Source organism: Dipteris shenzhenensis, chromosome 13, assembly GCF_047967505.1.
Source record: "Dipteris shenzhenensis isolate YYH24624 ecotype China chromosome 13, Dip_SZ_1.0, whole genome shotgun sequence".
In the NCBI taxonomy this organism is placed as follows: Eukaryota; Viridiplantae; Streptophyta; class Polypodiopsida; order Gleicheniales; family Dipteridaceae; genus Dipteris; species Dipteris shenzhenensis.
In genome coordinates, this window is record NC_141608.1 from 33,261,688 (window position 1) to 33,272,675 (window position 10,988).

Sequence of the window (10,988 nt, forward strand, 5' to 3'; positions counted from 1 at the left end):
ATAACCTTCACAACTTCTAGCCATGTGGAAAGGGAGGGAGGGGAGGAGTGATTGATATGAGGGCAAGCACAAGGATCAGAGGGCGCGGTGAGGTGATACAAGGTAAGGCAAAGGGGAAGTGAGTGTAATGACAAGTGAGGGAGAGAGAATTAAATGGGAGTAAGGGAGAGTGACTCAAGGTGAATAAGAAACTAGTTCCTTAAAGACAATTACAAAGCCCCCCTTCCTATTACAAAGCCCCCCTTCAAACCTCCTCTCCCCTCTTGGTGCCTCCCCAAGCCAAAAGTATTCCTGTAGAGCTTTTGTTGAGTAGGGGACATAGTCTTAACATTTTCATCCAAAATACAAAATATAAAGATATGGAAAGCTTAAATACAACGAAAGCTTAAATACAACATATATTTAGATATATGTAAGGATTCCAATAACTATTATTATGGAGATAGAGATATAGAGCTTCATCCAAAATACAAATGTAAAGATATGGAAAGCTTCACAAACATGTACAAAGCTTTAGATATGCAGATATCTGTAAGGATTCGAAGAACTATTATTATACAGATAGAGATAGATATATTAAGCACAAGCACGTAGATTGACGATGGGCTATTTGGGTTATCTCAATACCATGCAAGTTGATACTGCCAAAATCTTGCAGCACCATCGAACCAATATATTCCCTCGCGAGCTACGATCCACAGGCAGTCGCTGCTGCATCTATTGAAATCCCTCGTGAAATCATAAGCATTGAAATGGGCGGTCGTCCCGTTCCACTGTACGTCGCAGTAAAATAGTGTGTTCAACAGAACACTGGGAGAGAAGCTCCAGTCGAATTCTTGTCCATCTGGCACCTGCTGAGCGCCCAAATCCGTGTCTCCCGACTGACAGTGCAAATCCATCACCCGCCCCGTCCCAATTCGGGCTAAAACGTGAGTCGTTATTTTCGCTTCTGTGTAGCAGCAAACTAGCGCCAGCAGAAGCAGCTGACATATTGTCAACGTGCAGCAAGACAATTCCTTCATTGTTCACGGTGCTATAGAGCTCTCAAGTAAGACTTGTTCAGGCGGTTCTCCCTCCTTCACGAGCAACAGTAGGATAATTAAGTAGAAGTCCGAATCCTAGGTTGAGACGATCAAACAGCTCTACAGGATCGAACAGCAATTTGAACATATGTTGCAGAGCTTTCAAGACTGAGGATGTTTCCGTAGCCAACTCCAGGAATTCACGGGCGTTTACAATACATCGTCGTCGCTGCAACTGGCCAGAAAGGTAATACTGACCTCGAAGAGTGTGGATCGTCAAGAAGCCATGGTGAGGAGACGAGCATTAGTCTCCTCCCACTGATTACTGCTTTTGGCTGCTGAAAATCATCAGAGAAAACATGTGAACGTGCGGAGGTTTACTGGGAGGCTGGCGGAGCTTTGCAAGTTCTTTCGTTTGTTCTCATCCGTAATTTGAAAGAATACACTCAACCAAATTTAAATATTTAAATTGCCGACGATAATACATATGTTTTTGTCATTTTATAAAAAAAACAAGCTGAATTTCATTCAAGTGGCCTGCCCAAAGTTTTTGAAGTATAGATAAGCGAGTGGTCAAACCAGTAGATGTAATTTGTTCCTCCGTTATGAGTGAAGTCTCTTTTAATTGTCCAGCTAATTTGATCCAATAATGTTCCTTGTATAGTTGTTAGTGTGTGTATTAATTGTGCGAGATTGTTTTGGTCCATGAAATATTCAAATTTAGATGTGCTTGTTATATGAATGTTGAGGTCTATGTTGAAGTCACCGAGAACGTATCTTTTGATGTTTTCTGGTATTGTGGATAATATACTTGCAATTGTTGATTGAAGGAGTAATGTTTTTGTTTTTGGAGATTTGTAAACATTAATTATAGCCATTTTTTGTTTGTTATTATCCTCGTGGATTGTTAGCAAGCTTCTCGATTCCGTTTTGATTGTGTTGTTGAGAGTGTAAAAGGTTGATGTTTTTTGTGTAAAATGTTATAAATCCAGATTTACCATTCCCACAAATGACATTGAAACCTAAGAGGTTGATTTACATGTGTTTCTTGTACACATAGAAACATTGAACTCAAGATGCTTTTGCAATGCAAGATGTCTGTTTTGTACCTGTGGAAGGCCCTCGTCTTTAGCTATTATATGTTATTGCATGTTTTTGTATCCATTGAGAGGTCAATTTGCTTTGTTTTCCAAGTGTAATCCGATTGCAACCATGTGATTTCTTGAAGAACGTTATCATCTATCTTAATGTGCTTGGATTCAATGTTAAACAAGTACAAGTTGGCAGGGTCCCTTATCCTAGAGAGTGCGGTGTACACTAGTCCATGTGATTTGATACTTGATGGGTCGAAAGCCAATTTGTCCATTGATAGGCCTTGCGCTCTGTGTATTGTTCTTGCTGCAACAGCTGGTTGCACATGGACCTGAGTTCTTGTTATGGTTTTTAGGCTATTTTTTCCAATTTGGAATTCTTTTGTGACAAAAAGAATTGGGGTCCAGTTCGTCGGTATACAAGTGTATTTTATGTGCATGTGTTTGGGTGCCAATGTTGTTGTCGTTGAATTCAATCCACAGTATACTGTTAAATTTTTTGTTAATATTAGTCCCTTTAAATGCTCCATTTGCTCCATTTACCAAACCATCTTCTGTATCTAGGTTCCCAGAGCGAATCTCTACTAGCATCCCTTCTTTTAGATTTAGCTCTTCTATGTAATCCCAGTAGTAATCTTTGGGTTGCTTGGAATTTTTATGCCTATCCTTGGCTGCATTGGTGTAGAAAAGGTGTGGTACATTTTGTTTCTGTAGTGGTTGTCATTTGTAGTTTGTGTTGAGGTATTCAATGTCATCGCTTGTGTGCTTTCCCACTCAAATTATGTTTAATATTTGTAGGTAGCATGAATTTTTTGACGCGTAGGTTTAGTGAGCTCATAATATTTGAAATTGTTTCTCCATACAAACGATATATTGTTGTGTTTGTGGGCTTATCAGAGAAAATCCATGCGTCTTTTGTTGGGCTTGCTTGGCACAACTCTCCACATAAGAGTACGTCAATTCCTCCCAATGGTTGTAGGTGATTGTGTTCAATCTTGTGCATATGCATGTTCATGGCTATGAATGTGTTTTGACCAATTAGCGATACTTCGTCAAACACGATCAGCTCCACGTTCTTATATAGTGATGATAGTTGTTGCAACTTGTCTGAAGACAAGCTAGTGTAAGCAGATGTTAGAAGAGGCAAGTGCAATGCATAATGGATTGTGGCACCTCCTATGATGAATGCTGCTCTGCCTGTGTATGCTAGTAGAAGAACTCTTGGAAGATCAATGTCTGATGTTTGTTTGTGGTTGTAATGTCGAAGAAGGGCTTGAATAATAAGAAGCAATGTGAATGTCCTTGCATACCTATGAGGAGCAAGTTTATGTGTTTATTGTTATCTATTCACTTCTTTAGCATCAAATCTTCTAGTAGTAGCCTTTGTTGTTGTGTGAGCTGCCTAAGTTTGTGGTGGAACTCTTCATTGGGCATTGTTTTGTACGTAAAGCTCGCTGGTGATGTATTTTCTCTTTTTTTCTATTGTATATTAAGATCAGTATAGTGAGATCGAGGCATTCATGTGGCTCTGCGTGTTCTGAGTCGCTTTGACAAAGTAGTGACTGCCGCATACTGGCTTGTTTTGGTAGGTTCCTCAACCAACAGGTGGTTATATTTTTCTTTATTTTCTTCTACTATGTCTTCATTTGCTTTGTAATTATCATGCCATGTTGGAAATGTATTGTCAAGGACATGTTCCTTTATAATGAATGGCAAGTATAGCAAGCATAGTTCCCGATAATGGTTTTCTAGGTCTTTTGCAATATTGTAATTGTTGAACCTCGTTACCTTTGGACGTTTTCTTTTGTGTAATCCTTTTTTCTCGTTAGTGTAGTTTGCTATGTAATCAACTAGACATACATGCTGCATGTTGTTGCTGTGAGTGCAATATTTCTGTACTTGGTCTCGAAGAAAATATTTGTACCCTTTGGATCCATTGCCTTGAGCTGGTGGCATCTCTTTAGCAAAAGCGTTCTATCTTCGGCAGTGCTCGTGTTAATGTATGCGAAGTTTCTCATGCTACTTGTTTTAAAGGTAGAGAAAGTGCAATGTACAAAGCCTGTTGTGCACTAATGTGTTGTGTGTTAAGAATGGCATTTCCTACTTTACGTACTCTTTCTAATGCCGGAGCATTGATAGCTAAGCATGTTGTCATTGCTTCTTTGATTGCACTGGTTGTTTCCTTGTCTGCTTTGGTTATGTAAGATGTACAGTATGCAGCTGCGCCACGTGAGTGGTTGCCTTTGAAGCATTAGCATTAGTTGTGAGACTCTTGCTCGGAAACAGTAAATGTATTCATCATTTGTCAAGCCCACCTTTCCCAATAAGCTATCAAAGTCCATTGTCATTATGAAGGGTCTTCTAAGGCCTTCTCAATGCTTTTTACCTTTTTCTTTATCGACAACCCTACTCATGTAGTTATGTGTGTACTCTAATTTCCTTTTAATTGCAAGTGCTACTATTGAGTCATCTGGGAAGTACTATTTGTGCCGTATTCACATCAGCAAAAATGTTAATAATGCTCCCACGTAACTTGTATTGTCCATCGTATGAAAGCTCTCTTATTTGGGCAAATGGAATCCGTATTGCTACTAGCCTAGCTTCAATTTCATTAATTTGCATGTGTACGTTGTTTGATTTGGGAGCTGCATATGTGCTTGAGAAAGTATGAGTACCTTGTTTTGCTTTAGTTGTCTTGCACATAGTGAGCAAATTCTTCCTTCAGAGAGATAGCTATGTTGGTTGTTGATAAAATGTTGCTCTATAAGGATAGTAAATTGTTTAGTAGTCGTTCGAACATAAGCAATCCACAACAGACACATGGAAACCAAGGGCTTGGCTGCTTTGTATTCTTCTTCAAATCGAGAACTCCCTCTTCTTCTAACATTCTTTCGTGATTGGGCTAGGTACTGACTGTTGAGATATGGTGCCATGAGCACATAATTAGAGGCTAAGGTATGGTATAGGAAAGAATCAAAGTAGCCACCCTAGGATGTGGACTACATGATGTGGAGATGTGGATTGAGGATATCCACAAGGAAACATGTGGATGAGAGGATCCCACATGGTTTGACTATTCTAAAGGCTCCCTCTATATAAGAGGCCTATCATGTATTCTTGATAAAACACACTTGCAATAGATTGCGTGTTTCATACTTCCTGTCTCTCTCCCCATGGCATTCCATACTTGGTTTGATCCTCCATGATCTTTATGCTCATTAAGTGATAGATTAGGCTAGTGCAATTCACACTTTGTCATGGTATCAGAGCATAGGTTTAGCTCTCCTAGTGTAGCTCATCAGTAGTTCACTATGATTGCTCCCATTCCTAGATTAGTTTTAGAATGAAAGATTAGTTTTAGATCTCTAGAGTTCTTCATTTAGAGAGTTTAGTTCATTGTGAGCTTGAGTGTTCCTTATTCCGTGAGAGCGAGAGACTCCCTTGAGTATTTTCTTTGAGAGATATATTGTGTGTGTGACAGTTTCTTAAAGTGAGTTCTTTTGCCATTTGGAAACTCCATCACTTGGAGGCATTTCATGGGCCGAGGCTTTGACAGTCATTAAGGCCTCTACAACCGGTTGGTCGTCTGCCATAGTTCCCCAACCTGAATGGATTAATGCCGAGAGCTCTGCGAGACGCAAAAGGAGTCAATACTTACAGAGAGCAAGGTCAAAAATGGGAGCTGGGTAGCACAACAACAACAAGGGCTGAGCTACTAGGAGGAGCGAATGTCTAAGGCAAGCAAGCCTCCATCAACGAACCCCTGATGAACACCAGCTTCAGCCAAGCCTTCACCAACAAGATGACCACAGACAGCTGCTGCCTGTGACCTCTTACCCGCTTTGGCTCCAAGCACCCTCACGACCCTCTACAAGGCACCACAACGCCAAGCCTCACCTTCCAACGCCTCCTCCACATAGGCTAGCAGCATCTATAGCCCTCAGCGCCTCCTTGCTCTCCTCCTTCTATTCAATCAAACAGATGATCCTCCATGAAGCCCTCCCTGACCCAATAACATTCTTGTAGGCTACTGACTGCAAATTCCTCCTATTTCCACGCTATAATGTTGCACTTGTGCCAGCGCCAGCTTTCGCTTGACATGCTGAGCGATATCTGGGAGGCAACGAGGGCGTCGAGAGGGGGGTGCCAGTGGAAGTGCCACCAAAACTGGTGGAGGAAGCATCATATTTTAGCACCTTAAATGACACATTAAATGTTGTTGAGAAAAAATGCAGGATCTGAAATAACAACTTTGAATTCACTACACTTTCAACTAATTGAAGAACATTTGCACTGGGCAATGGTTGATTGCTATGATAGTTTACTAACAGCCTGTACCATGCATATGACCGATTTTGTTCATTGCAAATGCTAGTGTAAAGTAAATCAAAAAGCTGATCAAAGAAACACTGTGGAAAGAAAAAAGCAATGCAAAGAAGAACGTTTGTATTCGAGGGATACTTCAGCTTAAACTCATTAAGTTCGATCATGTCGTACTCTTGTAAGTGTGTGTGTTCTCATGATCCATTTCAAAAATATTTCTAGACTGTGAGTACAATGACAAAAGTCAAATGCAAACTCTTGCAGAGCAAAGGGACTATGCCTTCAATCTTAATAAAGCCAGGCTTTCATTTTCATTTTCATGTTCAGATGAAGCTTGTGGAAAAAGTATTCACTACACTAGGGCAGGCCCATTGAATATAATGGAGGAGGCGGCAAAAATTTACACAATGTCACCATCCTTACAATGTGTGGTTCAGTCAGGTTGTTTGTGAAATCTTAAGGAATTTTATGTGAAGTTTGATCATGCAGCAAAGCGAAAGCTTTATTTGACCAGCAAAGTAGTCTCTTTCTCATCCACCAAATTCAGATTTGTTGTCTTCAATCTCAATCATCCCACTCTTTCATTCTAAAGTTCGTATTCAGATGAAATTTGTTGTTGCAACCAAAGTGAAAGAATCTAATAAAGCTTTATTGGTGGAGTCAATATTAGTATCAAGGGAGAGCTAAAGGAGTTAGAGCAGGAGGGAGAGATAAAGGTAGAGGAGTTAGTGGCGTGGTGACAAAGAGAGCAACAACAGCATTAAAAAGAACAGTATTGTATCAGGTTGGGTTTTGCTCATTCATCAATATGATTCTCAGAGAGATTGTAGACTAGAATCTGTGCAGAGAAAGCGATGACAAAAAGAGGGAGGAAGAGAGCACTTTGTAGGAGCATGATTGTGCTCCTAGCAAAAGCTAATGTCTGGTGCAGCCTTGCTAATGATTCAATGCCCTGTATGGGCTGGTTGCCAAATTCACAATCCAATGTTGTTCATGGGAAGGCAACAATTATCCACATATTTATATGTTCAAACTGCACCAAGGGAGAGGTAGACGAGTTAGAGGAGGAGGGAGAGATAGAGCTACAATAGTTAGAGGAGGAGTGAGAGATAGAGTAGCAACAACATTAAAAAAAAGAGCAACGTATGATCTAGGGCTTTGTTCATTCATCAGCATAATTTTCAAAGAGAGGGCAGCCTGGAATTTGTGTAGAGATAGCAGTGAGAAAGAGAGTACCTTGCAGGAGGATGATTTTGCCCCGAACAAAAGCTAATGTCTACTGGAGGCCTGGCAAATGATCCATTGCCTTGTACATTCTTTTGTATGGTTTCATTCAAGGCTCCGTGTTTAAGAATAATGCACTCAAAACACAAGTGAAATTGTGGACTGAGTGTGAGAATCAGTTAGAGAGAATATAGGAAGTGCTGGAATAGTGAGTTTATGGTCTTATGATGTTATACATCGGTTACTGTGGCAGGTTGGGTTAGTATATCAAGACACGTTCCTAAGAGCAAGGATGGCATGCAGGATGCAACAAAGGGAAAAGGTGCAGAAGGAATAGGCTTGGGAGCAAATCAAAATTCTATGTGGGAGAAGATTGGATCCTCAAACCCAACCCAAAACCAAAATGACAATTGGAACCTTCCCCTCTAAAACAGGTTTATGCCAGAATATTGTGGTCAAGGGGAATAAACCAGGAGGAGATATCTAAGATAAAGGGGGAGCTTTTTATGCTCTAACTGGGGTCAAACTGGAGTGTGAGGTGGAGCCTATTGAAACAGATTTTAGAAAAGCAAGTGAGTAGACTTAAATATTCCTTTTGAATATTTTTAGATAAGGAAAATAATGAATTAAATCCAAAAAATAGCAAAATGATGATTAGGCCAGGTGTCACCAAAACAAGATTTGAGAAATTTGTCACAAGATAGTGATAACTCATCTTGCTTTCCTTTAGGATTTTACACAAATAAATGTACAATCTCCAGCGTACTGTGAAAGCAGTGCACAAATTATATGCAAAACTTACTTTCTTGACTTGGTGGAGAACAATTTGAGGATCAATCTTACGTCCCACCAAATGCAAAAAGCCTGTTGGAATAAATAGAGAAAGGGACTTCATTGCTGAGATAATCTGATTACCCTTATACACATTAAATATTTTCCAATACACAAGATGACTTTGGAACCACCAATACATGGAAAGCTGAGTGCTGCTCCACTGGTGCAATCGATAAAAGAAGCTAATGATTCTTAGATTTCAATAGGACTTTTCTTTATGAGAGCTACCTATGCTTGCTTGATTTGCAAATTTTTGTTTGCATAAACCTTAGTGTGACCCTTAGGTTTTCTATAATCTCCGCCAACAAGTAGGATTTGTTCTGAATCTTTTTAAAGACCATCATCTTATGGAGCTTCTAGATCGAGTGCAAAGTAACAGCTCGGATTAGCTGCTGCCAGACACCCCCAATAGCATTAAGCCTGCCTTTGTCCCCCAACAGAGCATTCTTCCTTGTAAATTAAAAAACGATATCTGCATTACAAAACCCCTGACGTATTCACCTCCAAAGCAGTCACTATATTGTATTCCCACAACAAATGGTAATGTGTCTCTTTCTTGAATCCGCATAATAAGAATAGAGGGGAAACATTCGGGTTCCAGGAGCTTTTCATAATCACTTTCCAGTGAAGAATATTTCATCCAACTAAAGGGGTAGCTGTCCATGTCCACAGAATTCTGAGTTTCCAAATCATTGCCTTGTCATGTGGGGCATAAGATGCCCACACTTTTTGAACTTCAGTAAGCAACCACATCTCTCCCTGCCTCGAGATCAGCAATCAAGCATCTATGCAATGGCTTAGTGCAAAACCTCTAAAATCATCCACATGTTTTAATACATCAATGGTTGGCCAACCACTCTTCACCTTGTCCAAGATTGCTTGCATATATCTGCGTTCAACTTGTGATAAAGAAAAATGATTTGCAACTGTTTCTATGGGGAGCCAATTACATCTACCCGAATCCCACATATCAAACTACGTACAAATGGGCTAGCTTTGAATGGATAGGAGCTATCATTGATAGCCCAATTAGATAACATGGACTCCTTCCAAGTGAGGCATCTCCCACCAAAGATCGTGATCCGATCCAGTGGACTTGCTTGAATTTCATCTTCTAAATCTGTGCCATTTTTCTCAATATCTCAAACTAAGGAATTTTAACTTGAAATTCAAAAAAACTAGATCATGCCAAGTTCTAAACAATAAGTATAAAGCACTTAAACCTTTTCTTAAAGGCCTCAATATGCAACCCTATCCGTGCACCTGCATATACAAGCTGTGAGAGGAGACCAAGAGTGAGCAAAGTTATTCAGCAAAGTGTTGATCTACTGAGACTCTTACGCTTTGCTATTAAATCCTGCAGATTGGATCAACAAATGAGGTAAGGACCTATGCTGAGTCCATGGAAAAGGCCACCATATGCAGCTGTATCTACTGCTCTCTCCTGTTGCTGCCAGATACAGGCTGCGAGAGGAGACCAAGAGTGAGCTCTATTACAAGATGCTAAGAGGTGAGAAACCCTCACATGGAGCAACAATTATTTAAAGTCCACAACTTGTTGGGTACTATAAACTCCATGTACTAGAGTATCTGTTTCCATCTCTTCTTCATTTTTTGAGTTTTCCATGTTCTACAAGTGTCTACTCTCATTTTCTTGTATGGTTTGTAAATCTTGTTTCTATTGTGCCTGAGATATCTTAACTTGGACTTTGTTATCCTCATATAATGGTGTTTGCAATATTTCATTCAAAAATCTCATTTTTAATGTTGGCCTCACAAGCCCACTAATGTAGCTATGATTGTACTCCATCTTCCTTTTGACCATAACTAGAACAATGGCATTGTCTAAAATGAATCTAGGCAATGCAAACTAGGCTCTATCAACATCTCCAAACACTTTGACCACACGTCCTCATAAGTGGTGTTCCCATTCCTATGTCAGCTCTCTAATTTGTGCAAAAGGAATTTTGATTGAGATAAGACAAGCCTCAATTGCATTGAGTCTACTTGCGAATTCCATGTTCTTGATGTTGTCATGTTGCTAGTTGAGAAGATAGGTAATATTCCTTTTTTTTTGTTGTAAGTATGACTGGCATGAGGCTTTTTCTAGTAAGTGGCATTGTGGTATCAAAATTTTAGGAGCTTCCTTGCTGATGGGTTGACTCATTTTGGTTTTGATGAGAAGGACAACGTGCCACAACAAATGTAAGGAAAGCTTGGGGAGTCTTGAATTTTGTTTGAGTACACTAGTTGTGGTGACTTCTTCTTACTCAATTTTCCTTGCCTTGCTCTCTTTTGTTTCCCTAACTATTCATTAGCTTCTACTCATGGCTCTCGTGTGTTAATTCTGGATGTTGTCTATAGTATGATGACTTGTAGTTGTGCATTGAATGTTAATTGACCTTAAATGGTTTCTCTTTGCATATTTTTTTTATTGTTTCTTCTATTGTGTATCCATAATTTGGATATTGTGTATTGTACATCAAGGCAACCT